General features: G+C 34.1%; 1 non-coding gene across 1 annotated transcript; it reads right to left on the bottom strand.

Annotated features, from left to right (window-relative positions):
• Positions 1-16773: 16773 nt before the first annotated feature.
• On the bottom strand, positions 16774-16846 carry Trnak-cuu (transfer RNA lysine (anticodon CUU)). The gene has a single exon. It is a non-coding gene; the product is annotated as a tRNA-Lys (tRNA).
• Between the last annotated feature and the right edge of the window lie 219 nt (positions 16847-17065).

The following is a 17065-nucleotide window of genomic DNA, read 5'->3' as shown; positions in this document are numbered from 1 at the left end:
TTTTCTTGTTGTTGTTCCTATGAACATGAAAATGTAGTACCTTCATACGCCTTCAAGCTGATTTTTTTTTTAAGTTTGTTCACACTCGTAATAATAATTTTGAAAAGTTCTATACGACAACTGCAAACGTTTTTGACACGTATCAGTGAAACTGTAATAGTAGAAATATGAGAGGAATATTATTTTACTTTTAGACTCAATAAGTACCCAGCTGAGAATGAAATTGATTTTATGGGTGTTTACTCTATTGACTAGAGTTTTTGACGAAGTTTTGAAATCAGCCCAATTTAATTGTCAACTGAAAATATACTACTGCAATAATATACCAGAGGGAAAAAGGTGAAGTAACAGAAGTTAATCATATTGCACACATGAGGATGGAGGGTATTTCAATAGAAACTTTACTTTGTTCAAAATGGTTAAATTCTCAACAACATTAAACATTTTGTTGTTCATAAAAAGAAGTGAGTGAATTAATATTCTTGAAAGTCATTTTCTTCAGTTTCCGAAATGGATTAAGATTGCAAGATTTCATGAAATAGCTTAAATCCACATTTGGTGTTAAAGCCACACCCTTTACCACTGTTTATTTCTAGGAAACTGGTAAAGCAAGAACGTCCGTCATGTCAAATTATGGGAGATAGGGGTTAACTTAAAAATTAGCATGACTTTCGTTAAAAATTATTGCCTTCAAATTAAATTGTAAAAAAGGATATATAAACATTGGAGTCTACATGTTTTAACACTAGCTCAAGAAGACTAATGATGATGATATCTAATGATACAGGAAATAATTTTCATTTGTTACCTAATAAGGATTTTGAAAACCTGGAATGTATTGTTGTCCGATTATAAATATATGCTCCAATTTAAAAATACCCGTTTTCCTATTTATTAATACATTTTTAATGGTTTCGATTTGTAAAAATTTACTTTTTTTTTAGAAAAATCAAATGGAATATTTTGTTTGCAAAAATCAACAATACTTGGAATTAAAAAAATCGGTTTGGAATTTATGTATTATCTCGACCACAAATGGAAGAATTGTTTTTATCCTCTTTCTGCATATATGAGCCAAACCGTATTTTTGTAGATATTTTCCATTTTTAAAAAAATTCTGTTGTTTTTTGCATACAGTGTAAAATTAAGAACATCAACGCTCTAAATTGTATTAATAAACGCCATCTATGGACGAGTTTCGGCAACAAATTTTTCCGTCAAACTAATCACAAAGAGTGCAGTAAGAGAAACCAGGGTTTGAGAAATTCCAAATTTTATAAAAAATATAAAAATAAAATGTAGCCCTTGAAAAAAAAATTCAGTAGAGCAAATGATATGGATATTATTGACAATTTGAATTTTTTCGATTTTATGAAAAAAAAAAAGTACTTATAAGTTGAGAAAACGGTTTATATCAAATACGGCACATCATGCAGAAATATACGTTCATTTTAACCAACAAAGTGCACAAAAGTTGAATTTTTGTTTGTATCTTCATTTATACATATTTACGCGTCCCATAAAATATAAACTGCTGGCAATAACCCAAATTACTTTTTATTTACTTTATTTTACAACTTTCTGCACATTTACCTAGGTTTTACACAACAAGGGAATTTATATATAAGGCATTGAATTTTCAATAGGAATCAAACGATCGTGATACTTTAATTGGAATACGTTGCAGATAACGGATTACTACTCGTATAAAAGTGTTTTTTTATTTTTTTATAGAATTGCAGATTTTTGAGTCACAACATTTTCACTTTTAGATTTCGTAGTTATTTATACAAACATTGCAGAATTCAGATATGGACCCACTTCGGTTTTACAAAATTTTCGCTTTGATAAGCACGAGGGAAACAGGTGCAAAAATCTTCCGCCTTCCAGAGTGTGATGAATCCTATTGGGAATAAGAGGATAAAATTCCTTTATCCCAGATGGTAGCTCCCTCAAATAGAAGTGCGAGAGCTAAAAAAACCCGATGGTGGGATAGGTTTTTTGGAAAAAAGGTGATACTGAAACCACGACATTCACGACATTCACGACATTATCTGAGGATATAAGGAGCTTGGTTACGCCAATACAATTCTACAAGTACTTGTTTATAGACGAAATGTTCAAATATATAGAACAAGAAACAATCAGATAGTCCTGTGAAGAACGTTCCGAAAAAATTGCCCATATAACAGCAATGGAACTTGAACAGTTTGTTGGAATATGCCTTAACATGTCCAAAGTTTAGTTACTATCAACTAGGTTTGATTGGAACATTGTGAAAGACAAGGTTACCCAAAAATTAACCGGTTCGCAGAAATAAAAAGGTTTATACATTTCAACACCAACCCTACGCAAGTATACCCAAACGACAACCAGGACATGATCGCTTTCATAAAGTAAGACCATTCTTGTACCAAACAAGGCAGAGACTCTTTACTGTCCTTAGAGAAGAATATATGGCAATAGATGAACAAATTATACCAACATAAAGCAGATCATCTACGCCGCAATACAACCCAGCTACGACTTTGAACTTTATATTGGAGCCCAACGATATGTACAGTTGTTAACCGACTTTCCAAAGAATAGTAAATCCAGTGACGTTATTGTTTGACTGGCGAGAACTCATCCAGACGGATTCAACTACATCCTTACCGCTGTTGACTTATTAGGCAAAGAAAGCGATTTTACAGCTAGCAACTATAAAAGGCAATCAGATCCGGGTTATAAAGTTCCTACCGAAAAGGAATTGAAAAAAAGGAAGAGGTGTAACAGTGGGAAAACTGGCGACAATTGATAACCTAGATATTTCTGTGGTAACGTGGTTTGACAACGGAATTGTAAACCTTGCTTCGACATATATCGGTAGCAAGTCCAACGCTTTAACAAAAAAGAAAAGAGCTATCAAACTGTAAAACATATAATTGGCATTTGGGTGGGGTTGATCTGCTGGATGCTCTTCTTGGATACTATAGAATACAAATTAGATGAAACAAATCTTACGACAAAATATTCTTCCACGTGATCAACATGACAGCCGTGAATGCATGGCTATTGTACAGACGAACGCGTGATGGTTTCGAGGCGTGGTTTCAAGTACTTGGTAGCCAAAGATCTATTCCATGCCAGAAAACTAAGTACTACTTATAAACGTCGACGATACTTTTATGTCATGGAGAATAATCTACAACTGAGGAAATTGAAAGGACCTGCAGCCACAATGCCATCACAAGACGTTCGATTAGATCAATTAGATCAGCTTACTGTTTGGACCACAAGACAGTGGTGTAAGGTTCCAGACTTTCATGGAATATCTTATGTGGAGTGCCGAAAATACAAAGTAAATCTTTGCTAATGAGAGAAGAAACTGTTTCACATTGTTCCATACTATACATACATTTTTTAATAAAAAGTTGATTTAATTTATTGAAAAAACCGGAAATCGCAAAATTTTGCACTTTGTTTTCAAAAAAATCCACATTCCTGAAACACGTGTTTTTTTAATTATAATTAACTATCAAATATATTTTTTTCATGACGAAAAAAACGATCTTGCAGTTTGATTCGATAGAAAATATTTCTTTTAACTTTGAGTAATTTTATTAGAAATAAAATTGGTAATGGTTGGCTTGGCAACCAAAAAATATTGATATGAACTTTATCTTCTAAAGGCAAAGTATTTCTGTCAATATATAATTAATAGTTTAGAAAAATTGAATTGATAATTTTGTTTACAAAATCAAAACCCTACAAATACAAAATTAAAAATTGTTAAAATTTAGATTTCGAATCAATTATCTTAGGACCAAGGATATTGGCTCCAAACTTTCCTATCTTATGCAATATTTTGTTTGACTTTAAGTTACATCGTATTGAGAGTTTTTTTTTTATATTTTAAAAAAGTACTTAAAATACAATTATGATTTTAATATCTTGAGTACAAAGGAAGATACTAACTGCAAAGTTGTGAAATATTGTTTTTAATATTTTGTATCATTCCAAGAAGAGTAGAGAGAAATTAAAGTTGTTTTTATAAACAAAGCAGGTAAATGCTCGCAAGTCAACCCTAAATATCTTCGACACATAAGTCTATCATTATTCCTTCTTAAGACCCAGAAAAGATTGATTGATATCTATTAAAGGCAAGACTTCTACTTTCTATACGTCTCAATATACCTACTGTAAAGGTCAATCTGTGAAAACGGTACCATCAAATACTCCCCAAATCATAGAGAGATCCTTGGCATCAAAGGTGCTTTTAACAACATGAACACATCTGCTCTATCAACTCTAAACGTAGAGAGTTCGCTTGGGGAGTTAAATCATTTAATGCTGGCTAGCAGAATAATTAGCTAGAAGATTAGTAAAGGGACACTTCAAGGTTTTGTTTTATCCCCTCTACTCTGGAACCTAGTGGTGAATGAAATTCGAACTGGTCTAAATTCGGAGGGTTTCAGAATGATTGCCTATGTGGATGACGTTGCTATATCGATTAAAAAACTTCTACAAAATGCCTTACAAAAATTAAAACTTTGGGCTGATCGGTGTGGACTGGGTGTTAACCCCTACAAAATGGAGTAAGTTCTTTTTTCGAGGATATACAAAATTGCATTTGTTAACCTTCCCTATATTAAAGGAATCCAAGTTATCAGACAGAGCTATGGACCTGGATCTTTTGGCGATATAAGAAGTCTTAAAGAATACATATCAACATATGATATCCGTATTTTCTCAGATAGTCAGGCCGCTATCAAGTCTCTGGACTCTGTCTCTACAAACTCTATAGCAGTCCATATAACTGTCGATCATCTGTTATCGAGATGGCACAACAGTTTAATATTCACCCTTGCTGGGTGCTGGAGCTTAAGTCAGAGGAAATCGCCATTAATTTTACAGTACAACCCATTCTACCACAATTGGCAAATGCTGGCTTATCAGTCGCTACATGTAAACTATTGCTAATGCAAGACGCTATATAGAAGGCCAAAACCATGGGAATTAACATCACCACGTGTCAGGTCACAAAAAACATCTGTCGTACACCAGATTTAAAGCGATCAAGGTGCTTGATATCTCTAAGCAGATCGCATATAAGCTTGTTAATTGGTGTCATTATCGGGCACTGTCTAATAGAAAATCATGCCAAGCGGCTAGTCGTATCCTTTAATGAATTTTGCAGAAGATGTATGAACGCGGAAGAGAAAGAAATAGTTCTTCACCTTCTCTGTTCATGCTCTGCTCTTGCTCAAACACGCAAACATTATCTAGACGTGTTCTTCTATAACGCTCTAACGATTTCAATCATATTTACATAATCAGGCTCTCATGTTTCGTAAGGGACTCAAATTGGTTTTACTTCATCACAGACTGCCACTTTAACCTAACCTAAGCTATAATTCAAAGAAAGCGTTTCATAAAATCGAAATTGTACCAAAAATTTAATTTTATTGATTTCACTTCCCGAATATATCACCAAAGAAAACAGCTTTTACTTAACTTGGTGATTTCATACTCAAGATATTAAAATACAAAATTGTTACGAATTTTAAAATGTTATACATATCTCAAAAACATGACCTGTTAAAATAATTTTGAAGTCAGGTTAAGACTTAAGCCATTAATAGCCTTGCCTTTGAAAAATAAGAAGAGCGCCAAAAAGGAGGCATTAAATAGTAGCCAGTTGTACCCAATTTAAGTGTGAAACCCTTGATTTTCGGGACGATGGGTTAAACACCACTTTCTAATAATTTGAATAAATTTTCAATTAAAAATTTAAAAATGTATGAAATAAGAAAAACCATCGTTATTGAAAATTAATCTCATTTCCAAATATTAGGGTTCTACTGGATTATAAAACTCTGAAAGGTTCTTTGAAATATTACGAATAAATCATTTATTGTTTGTTTTAAAACTAATAATTTCAGAAACAGAAAATGAAAATAATCTATGGACAAAAAATTGACACAAATGTCTGTAGTGGTATGAGACCAGACACTTATTTAAAAACGATGGCTCAAAACAAATATGTTCATATCTATGAATGTCATTGAAAAATTCCTAATCCTGTCACAAGACGCACTGAACCATTAATAATAACCCAGGAATAAAATCAACCACAGTTCCTATGCCTTAAACTTTACAAACGTTAAAAATGTAGAAACCCTGAAACCTGATACTAACCGAAAGACATATACAAAAATAAAAACAAAACTATTTAGAAAGGTATACAAGACCATTTGGTTGGGTGGTGTACACGGCGCGGGGGCGGGCGGCGGCGAGAGGCGGCAGCGACGGTGTATAATACCTATAGGTACAATAAAACATGGTTATATAAAGTTCTTCGTGTTATACCTATCCTGGAGGCAGGTATGACAAGGGCTATGGGCTTTCTTCCTGATATATTGTCACAACAGTCATCGACTACGTTTAGAAGGAGAAGCCTACCACCAATACCTTAACAACAAAAATAAGAAAAAGAAACACCAAAAAAAAAGAACTCCAATTCAGGAAAGCAATTGAAAACCATTCTCAATACCAATATATATGTAAGTATGTAGGAACGGTTCGTGGAGGCGATGTGGAATCTCATCCAACGACGCCTGGGACCTATCAAACTGTCAAATTCAACTCTTTGTCGTATTTCCAATTCGTTCACCTTCCACCCAACCTCTAAACCTAATACCTTTTTTGTTTTTCTTCCTTCTTCGATTTATTGAACAAAAATAAGGAAAATACCAAAGAGAAGAAAACTAACAACAACAACAAAAAATATCCTGATATGCGGATAAATGTAATTTGTGCAAGGACATTGGATACGAAGTTTTTATACGTGAGTATACGAGTACATGAACGTGTTTTGTGTCCAGGTAGTGTCTGCAGAGTGTTCGAAATGGGTCCAGTTGATGGAGAGAAAATTGTTAAAGAAATTGAAAAATAGGATTTGAAAAGATGTGTAGACACGAGTGTATGTTTATAGAAGGAGCAATAAACGGATTAAAAAATGACTGTTCAAAATAGAGTCCAGAGTTCCATTAATACACCTACCCACCCCCTTCCAATTTCACTTAGACCCTAACCCCTACGCATGTTGATCACAAAAAGAGAAAAAAAACAGCCTTCAGTAGATGTGGCGTCCTATTTTTAGCCGGAGTTTATTAAAAAATTATAACTCTGCTTGAATCCATATTACATCCCAGTTTTGTGACCCAACACACACCAGTCGTCTCTTGGTGCTCGCTTTGAGGACTTCCATTTACCTCTATTCTATCACCCTAAAACCACTGCTTATCCAATTATGAACAAGGTAAATTGGTCACCCTAGTGCGTTTAAAGGAAGAAGAAAAAGAAAAAAAGGACGAAAAGAAATCCTACCCACTCTTCGAAAATCCTTACCATTTATAACTGCGGCCGAAAAAAGTAACAACATCAACAAAGTCGCAGAAAAAAAAATAAAACACGGTCTTTGATAAAAAGCGACAAAAAAGGACTCATAATCCAACGTACAATTCTCTAGCTGATGCCATCATCTCCTTGAAGCATTATTCACGCACAAAACTCAAGTCGCTACAGCAACAATAACAACAACACGAAAAAAAATTAATAAATACCAGAATTTATATCCTCCATGTCCTTTTGAATAAGTCGCGTTAAGAGAAAGGGAGAGACCAGAGGAAGAAGAAAGCTGTTAGAAGCTGGGTTGAGCCCACCGAGCGCAAGGGACGCACCAAGGAAGCTTCTGATGAAACAACTTGTGTAATCCTTATGTGACGTAATCAATTATAGGTTAGTATACCATTACAAAGAACCGCTATTTGTCTTTTGTTCCTTTCGCCAAGCACCACCACGCATTGCCATTCGAAACAGGACACTAAACCGTACACCGAAGATTAGTTGAGTTTGAGTTGCCATCTCTAGCTATAGCTGCAAGGACACAAAACAAAACACTCTCAATGTGAATGAAAGGACGAAGCGATTTGATCTCATTGGGGGGACCTTATACAACTTCGCTTCGTCCTTCTTTCATTATTGTGTGTGCGTTGTTTGTACCTTTCAAGTCCTTTCCTCATTTTCGAATGGATGGATGATGCTGTTATAACATTGAAGTATTGACGGAAACAATGCGACAGCGACGTAATGGCAAATGGTTCTCCATAGTAGCAACATCTTAGAAAATGTGCTTTGTTCTGAAAAGTAGGCAGTTATACCTGCCTTCTGGCCGCTATGCAAGTTTTCCTTTTGCTTAGCCCAGAATCCCCATAACCTACACATTCCCCTCTATGGCACAAATTTGTAAGCAAAATAGGATTTCGGTGGATTTTCCCTTTCTATTTTTATTTTCATAAATTTATGAAACAAGTTTGTTTTTGCAGCTTGTTCGAGATATCCTTATGCGTCATGATAATATTAGATATTAGGGTTGTTGTTGTTTTGCGATAAAAGCAAACAAAGGATCGTTTTTGTGAAGTCCATTTCACGAGATTGAGTAAAAGGATTTTATATGCATAGCATAGCAACTATAGGGAATAATACCTAAACTGTAAACCTAAAAAAAAGGACTAGGAAATGTTTGTTTTCTTTAGCAGCAGCAAAAGGACACATCAAAGAAAAGAAAACGAGTTGAGAGGTTGCGCGAGTAAGCGTCAGATTTGACCACGAAGGACAAACAAGAATTTGCACCTTGCTTATAGGGTTGATAAAAAAAGAGTGGATTTGATATAAAAGACGCGCTGATACAGAAGACTTTTGTTGTGTATGGATTTTTTTTTAATAATTCTGACATTTATTATTTTTATTATGAATGGTTGTACAGGTTTTCACTTCAAGTTGGAAAACCCAAGGTATTTAATATGAAAAGATGCGCATATTTTTGTTTATTAAAATTCTTCAGAAATATTTAATGAAACACTGGAGGTATCTTGTTTCGTATGCTGGTATAAGACAAACAAGTATTTCATTCTTTTGTAATCTTTTAAAATATTTATTTAGGTTAATAGGTGGTGTCGAAATAAGTTCTAAGTTTCAATGAAAATTGAAAAGGTCTTTGTTCTTCATTTTTTGTCTTTATGTTCAGAGTTCTCCCTAGCGGCATATGTATTATACACTGTGATAAGAAAATACAGGGAACTGGTATATAATTTCAAAACTATTTCATGCTTGATCATTTTATCCACATCATGCATCATGATGTAATACCTTATGCCAAGGTTTTTCTTTCCAGTTTTTAAAAATTATTGCTTAGTCCTCTTCCTTAACCTCAGGTCGCATATCGCGACCAAGAAAAATTGATGTCCCGGCAAAATGGTTTTAACGCATTGTTGAGTGATTTCTTAACCTTAAATGCTTAAATGTTTTCAGTTTCTATTAATCTCTACTTTCGATTGGAAGGAATAGCCAAAGGTCACACGGAGCTAAGTTAGCGAATATGATGGTCGCAAGACTGTATGGATCGAGCTTTTATAGGAAATGGTCACGAATTTCATTTGCAAAAGTTGAAATTGAAAACGGTCACTCAAAATGGTATTTTACGATCATTCCTATATTCCAACAGGGAGTAAGGTCTCGTACTGTGAATCGAAGATTTGGGAGACCCAAAATATTTTGATTTTGCCGATGGAAAACTAGTCAGGAATTTGATTTTGATGGCGGTCTGTGAATGCCTCGCCTTCAATTCTTTCCCTGCCTGCCTTCAATATTTTTATTATTCATAAACTCATGTTTCGATAAAGCTTGCTTACCAAAGAACTTCGGCAATATTTAACTTTTCGTCAGAAGAAATTTCAATTCGTGTTTTAAAACATAAAAAAAAACTTGAGGCGTTTCTCAGATACTCTTTAAGGAAAAAAATATTCGATTTTTGAATTTTTTATTTCTCATCCTAAAAAATATTTAAAAGGAATCTGCTTTAAGCCTTAGTTTCAAAGTTGCCGGACCCACATGTCATCTTTGAATCTTAAGTTCGACATTTTCGAACAATACAATAACGTACAGTAGCGTTCGTTTTTTAAAAATTAAAAAGTGCGTATACAGGGTTATCCATTAAAGGTAGGTCAATTTTAAAATTGTTTAAAACAAGTTGTATACGAGACATCAATAAAGTTTTATCTATATTTGAGAACCCCGATCAAGAAAATTATTTCTGAAATATAACATCGCTTAAATGGCTGCGGGTTAACTGGGGGCATTCGAATGGTCCAATTATCTATTGCTTAGGGGCATGGAATCGACTATATTTTATTTAATTGCAGCGGTAGTATCCGGCTAATTCGCATAGATCTGCACCTTAAGAAAGTCCCACCTGAAAAAGTTTAAAAGGGTTAAATAACACGACAACCACGAGATAACCATGCCATCGATTGTGTCTTGAGCTGTGTAGTACGTACCGCCATACTTTTGAAACTATATTTCTTTGGCCTCCATATCATGGAATTTATTCCACAAGATGTTGGAGTTCATAACGATCACCGTTGACAGTGATGGCATGGCCAGCATCATTTTCGAAAAAGTACGGACCGATGACGCATCCACATCAAACAGTAACTTCATTTAGATACTTGTACCTCCTGAATTTCGAATGGATTGGTGTCATCCCAAATCCGCCAATTTTGCTTATTCAAATACCTATTTATCAGAAAATACGCATCATTGCAAAAGATGATTTTCGCCCAAAACACGACTCAAACACGGAAGAGAATTGACTGCCTCAGATTCTCCTGCAATTTTTTACTAACAGCAGAGATGCTGTGTTTGCTGACTATTCATTGAGTTACTGGACTCAAATTTGGCGACCAAACATTAAATACTCGACTTGGACCCCATGAAAAGGGAGCATCGTTGCTTCTGGAGAACACCCATTTTGATAATAATGTTTTAAGTTTCGAACGTGTTGCTCCACACTGTAAATTTCCATGACAATTTGTCTTTAGTAAGAAAAGAACATTTTTTGACAAAAGTCAAAAAACTACATAACTATTTGAAAATACCTGAATATCAATGAAATTAAGTGAGCTCACTTATACTAACTATTATGATTTATAACTCACAATTAGCTTCCCAACTTTTAACCTTTTTTGTTTCTTCTCTCTAGTTATTGAAAGTTATAGTGTTTTGACGCTGTATTCACGCAGAAATATTTAAAAGAGCATCCTTTTGGAAAAAATATTAGCAAATTATTACTAAAGCTAATTCATTTGAATAATCAACCAACTTCTTTAATAAATTTGCTTTATATGTATCAAAAGTGTTAAGTTATATATTTAACTTAAGTGTTAAACAAGGTTGTTTTCCTCAACAATTTAAATGTGCGGAGTCGATTCCCCTATACAAAAAAGAAGATTGAACAAATATGTCAAACCATAGACCTATTTCTCTTCTTCCCACCTTTTCAAAAATTTTCGAAAAACTAATGAAAATAAGAATTACTTCTTTCTAAGAAAAAATTTGTTTTTTTAGCGAAAATCAATTTAGATTTCATCTGGAAAGTCAACCGAAGATGCAATGCTTCGACTTTGCAGTCAACTCTATGGCAGCTTGAATCATAATAAACCGCCTATGTTTTTTTTTTTTATTGATATGACTAAAGCTTTTGATATGGTTGATCATGATTTACTGCTAAGTAAATTATATAATGCAGGATTAAGAGGAGTTATCATTCTTATGGCTGAAGTCATATTTTAAAAGAAAGAGTTAAAAAAGTAGTAGTTAATGGTGTTATGATTGAAGTTCGATATCTAAAATCTGGAGTACCTCAGGGGTCCGTTCTCGTCCCCTTGTTTTTTCTGGTCTATATTAACTCTCTCTTTAGGTTGCAAACGAATGGCCTTAACACGGCTTTTGCGGATGATATATCGTTTACCAGTCAAACTCGGAACATAATTGTAACATCCAAATTGAAGAAGATATCAAAATTCTTAGAACTTGGTTCTCTGTTCATAAGTTAATCCTTAGTGAAAAAAAAACTAAAATAATGTCATTCAAAACTTCTATTCATCAGCTTTGCAATAATAATTTCATATTTCATGGGTCGAATTGTTGACAATTCACCTTTTCTGTACAAAGATGTGGTAGACCAAATTTTCAAGCAGCTGGTTCTTGTTCCGATTCTTGTTTCAAAATTGATTCAGAAGTACCTATAATTTGTGCTCATTACTACGAAAATGTGTCAGTTAAAACCATTCTGCTGAAAAAGAGTTTTAACTTTAATTTATTACGTGCTTGCACACTCAATATGGTTTATCAAGCTGGGGTGGTTCATATTGTACTACTTTAAGACCCTTGTTGATTGCTCAAAAACGTATAATTAGAATCATTTGCAACAACAATCGATTAACTCAAAGTTGGCAATTATTCAAGGATTTGGGGATTCTACCTTTGAGACACTTTTACATTTTTAAAGCACTAAAAGAATTTTTAAAGTAAAGTGGTAACATTCCAAGAAGGAACTCGCAGTTATACAATCTACGCATAAATAATATGCATCTTGTCAATATTCCCACTGCTCATAAAACTCATTTCTCTAACTTTTATACTGTCTCAGCACCCAAGTTATTTAATAACTTACCAACATCTGTCAAAACTTCTCAAAATGTAAACCCTTTTCTGAAAAAAAAAATAAAGGACTGACTTTTCACAATTGACTTAAATTGTGTGTGTAGATAATATTTGTTAAAGAAACTTTTATGTATAAAAACATCACTTTTTAGTTGATGTTAATTTAAATTCGCTATGTATATTTCAACACTAGCTTTAAAGCTAAAGAATCATAGCTATTACTTATTCTTCATTTATTGTACAAATTTTATTAACTATTTGTAAAATGAAAGTGTATGAATAAATATATTTCTAATTCTAATTTCTAAAAAAGAATTAAAATGATTTTTTTAATAATTTGATCAAACTAAATAGTTTTTGATTGAACTTATAAAGTGAAAAGTGTTGGGTACAGCATTTTTGTTCTTTATCATCGGCTAAGAAAAGACAGTATTTCGAAAATTGAGCTGAAAATAATATCTTCTTCATTTAAAATTGAATACATATACACTCCACTCCACTTGAATAGGAACTAACTATTTTTTTACTATTAGACCGTGCAGCTCTTTGGTAAATATATAAATTCACCCTTTTGTTTTAGTTCTTATAAGATGGATCTATTGCAAATCAAACTACATAGACAGAATAATTCAGGAAAATACCATTAGCTTATTTTAACCACTTTTCTAATTACTTCATTAAAAACACCGTTTTTTTTTTTGCGCCACTTGAATAGAAAAATTCCCTTAAATAAGGAAACAAATTTAAAAAAAATGCAGTAAAGAGGGTATTTCTTTATTTAAAATGATATTTTAATAATGTGTGCTACCACCTTTAATTGAAATAACTTCAAAAACCCTGTTGGGATGTGATTCATAGAGTTGTTTTAAGTAATTTAATTAAATTGCACTCCATTCCTCTTTTATAGCTGCAGTAAGCGATTCTTTGTCATCATACTGCCGTTCAGAGTCGTACACTCTACGAACCATCCATCCCCATACGTTTTCTATAATATTTTGGTCCGGGAAATACGGTGGCCATTGAAGTAAGGTAACATTTTTCTCGGCATTGGTCCAAATACATTAGTAAACTTAGGGAAAGCTTCTTGCAATATTTTCTTGTAGGAGTTTGCCGTCATTTTTATACCCGTCCGGGCCATCTAAATTATTTTTTTTTCGTCAGAAAATACCACTTTTATCCACTCTTCCTTCTACGTCATATTCCTTTTGCAAAAATCTATTCCATTTTGTCGTCGTGTTTTATTTAATGGTGGTTTTTTCTTCAATTTAAGGCGCTTCAAATGTTGTGGCCCAGGAATGACACCGCTAATAGTGTTAAGACTAGCTGCAATACCACCCTTCGCCTTGATTTTAGCAGCAGAGTCGCTTGAATTGGAGGCCAGCTTAATAATCTTCTGTCTGCTTCTGCTGTGGCTCTTGTTTGCCTGCCCTTCATATTTGTTCCATAGCTGTCTTTATTTCTTAGGTACGACCAAACAATTTTCACCCTTCTTTCTATTTTGTTGGTAATTGTGCGTAGGGGAAGCTTGTTTTCCGCGTATACTTCTATTTTGGCCTTTTCTGCAAGGTTTAATGGTTTTCCGCGGCCTATTTTTTCTTTGATCGAACAATTAATGCTTTTAATCTAATAAGAATTTTTGTTGTAACCGTAACCAATAGAAACAAAACGCACACTGTTTCTATTCAAGCGGCGCAAAAAAAACAGTGTTTTTTAATGAAGCAATTAGAAAAGTGGTAAAAAATAACTTAATGGTATTTTCCTGTAATATTCTGACCATGCAGCTTAATTTGCAGTAGATTCCTCTTATTAAAACCAAAACAAAGAGGTGAATTTATAAATTTACCAAAGTGCTACAAGTTCTGATAGTAAGAAAAAAGTTTGTTTCTATTCAAGTGGACCGGAGTGTACATATACAAACTTGATATTTCAAACCAAATAAATATTGTACAACATAACGTACATTTTTATTTTAACAAATTTGTGTAATAAATTCATACATCCATAAGCTAATGCATATATATAATTTTTACATTTTTAAAGGTAAAAGAACAATTTTAATAAATGTATACATTCAATGCCAAAATCAAACATTTCTAACCTTCCCAACACAAAAGAAAAGTTTATTTTTTGTAGAATTATTCATTTGTCAGTTTTCTCAAAATTAAAGCTGTCATTTTTGACGTTGACAGATTTGAAAATATCCCTTAACAAATTTTAAACTTTATTAAAGTGCCTTTGAGCTTATCTTCAATCTATGTACATATTACATCAAAAAACCTATCTACCCACAATTTTTGCCAAAATCATAGGTATGTTTTCAGTTCACAAAAATTAACCAACCCTCTTCTTCATCATCGTTTCTTCTCGAATGTTCCACCCAAATTACGTCGTAGTAATATCGCTTTTATATAAACCAAAACCATTTGACTTTGACCATCATCATCGACCACCTTACTGAATATTTCGCACTTGCACCCGTTTGAACGAATCTACCTACGAAAACATATCTGCCTAGCATAAAAGCTCATGGTTGCTTCTTTTCCGCATTGTCATGTTAACATCGTGTTCATCCATCACCCGTACTTCCTTTTAACTGCCTGCAGAGGAAGACCATAACAACCACCAGCAAAACAGCATAACAGCCATTTTGGACCGGAATAGAGAGTGAAAGTAAATATTTACGCAAATCACGCACCGAATTTATGCAAAACAAGTCCAACACAGAAACATTTAACCCCGTCCTGTCCTGCCAACCTGACGTATACTTTACACACCGACCTACCGACCGACCGGTCATAGGCTTTCCGAAATCCCCTTTTAAAACAAGGATCGTACATAGATACTATAGGTATACATTCCAAGCCCCTTTGCCGATGCTGTTAAACCCCTTGAGTGTAAAACTTACCCCCTTACAGATGACAACATCTGCGTCCGAAAATTCATTTCGCATTTGAAACATAACAATACGCTCCACCGGCTACGATAAATCCCATTTATATCCTGGATAGAATCCTTGAATTTAAAAGGCCCAAACTCCACAAATGACGTAGTTCTTATTAGAGAAAATAGCCTGGTGTGGTGCGTGCTGGGGAGGAATAGAAGCAAAGCCAACTCAACTCAACAACAAAGAAAATGAAAACGCAGCAGCCACCACCCCAACTCCAAATCCTGTCGCTGTCATTCCACGACGATTTATATGTGCAAGGATATTGAAACTGTACACGCAGCAAAAGCGTCCTTTCTTCTTCTTCTTCAACTTCGATGCGCACATACAATGTCTTTCCAAAATTTTTGGCGTCCTTTCACTTTGTATGAAGGAATGTACAGTACCTATAACTCTCTAAGGTATTTCGTAGAACAGGCTATGTGCAACTTTTTGTGGCAGGCGCAACATCCAAACTGTTCGATTCGTACCTTCGTAAAAACAACAGCAGTTTCACTGTGTTAATCCTCGAATAAAATCTATTACGCAATAGCATCGAATTGCGTCATAATTTGGTGGCAACAAGCTCCCTTGCTATGAAACTGTACACAAAGTTAAAAATTGACTAGGACGGGGGTTGAACATTTGAAGGACGAACGGAGATGTACCTAACAACACAAAAAAAAAAACAACGCCAGCAGGGAGCTTCAACATCAACTTAAATCGAACAAAGGATGCGACGACGATGATGACGACGAATACGACGACAACGACAACGACTATGGCAATTGTGGAATCACGGGAAAAGGATAAGAACAAGGACTCTATAGAGCAGCAGTAGAAGCAGCAGCAACAACACAAACAACAACAACACACACAAAATAAAACAAGACCTAAAGACCCACATTCCACATTGAATTACAATGAGATATCATTTTGATATAAAAAGAAAAAGGGTGGAAACGCGCTCTACCTGTATGCTTGGCATACATTTTTTCTTTGGCTTTGTTCCGTTTTTCTAAAGGACATTTTTTGAGTTCATATATTAATTCCCCCCCAACATAACAACAAACGGCAGAAATATCCTTTGTTCGGTTTGGTTTTAAAAATAAAGTTCAAAACACAATGATTCATGTCAAACTCGTCGAGAGCCAGAGAAAGGGACTTATCCGCATGGTTAGGTTAGTGCATGAAGATTTATATAAATGGGGGGCGAATTTATGAGAGTGAGTTGATTAAAAATATTTTCTTTTTATTTGATTCAAAATGTATATAAAATATTAATAAGAGAAAAAAAGTTGTTTCGCCCAACGTGGGGCTCGAACCCACGACCCTGAGATTAAGAGTCTCATGCTCTACCGACTGAGCTAGCCGGGCAGTTGAAAAACCCAAGGCAAACTTTTTATTTAAGAGTGAGGCATTTCTTTTTGAAGCAGACATCTTTTTTGTGATGAATTTGATTATTTTTAGAGCAACTTATTTAATTTTATTCGAGAGAAAAAGATTGCGTGATAGTAGCCGATTAATAAGCTAAAAATTAAGTAAATTATTAGATATTAGTGCGGTGGGCTGGTGTTTGATGTGTCCTTGGAATTC

This window comes from Eupeodes corollae, chromosome 1, assembly GCF_945859685.1.
Source record: "Eupeodes corollae chromosome 1, idEupCoro1.1, whole genome shotgun sequence".
NCBI lineage: Eukaryota > Metazoa > Arthropoda > Insecta > Diptera > Syrphidae > Eupeodes > Eupeodes corollae.
Note: the sequence above shows the minus strand (reverse complement) of the source record. Positions and strands in the feature narration are given on the sequence as shown.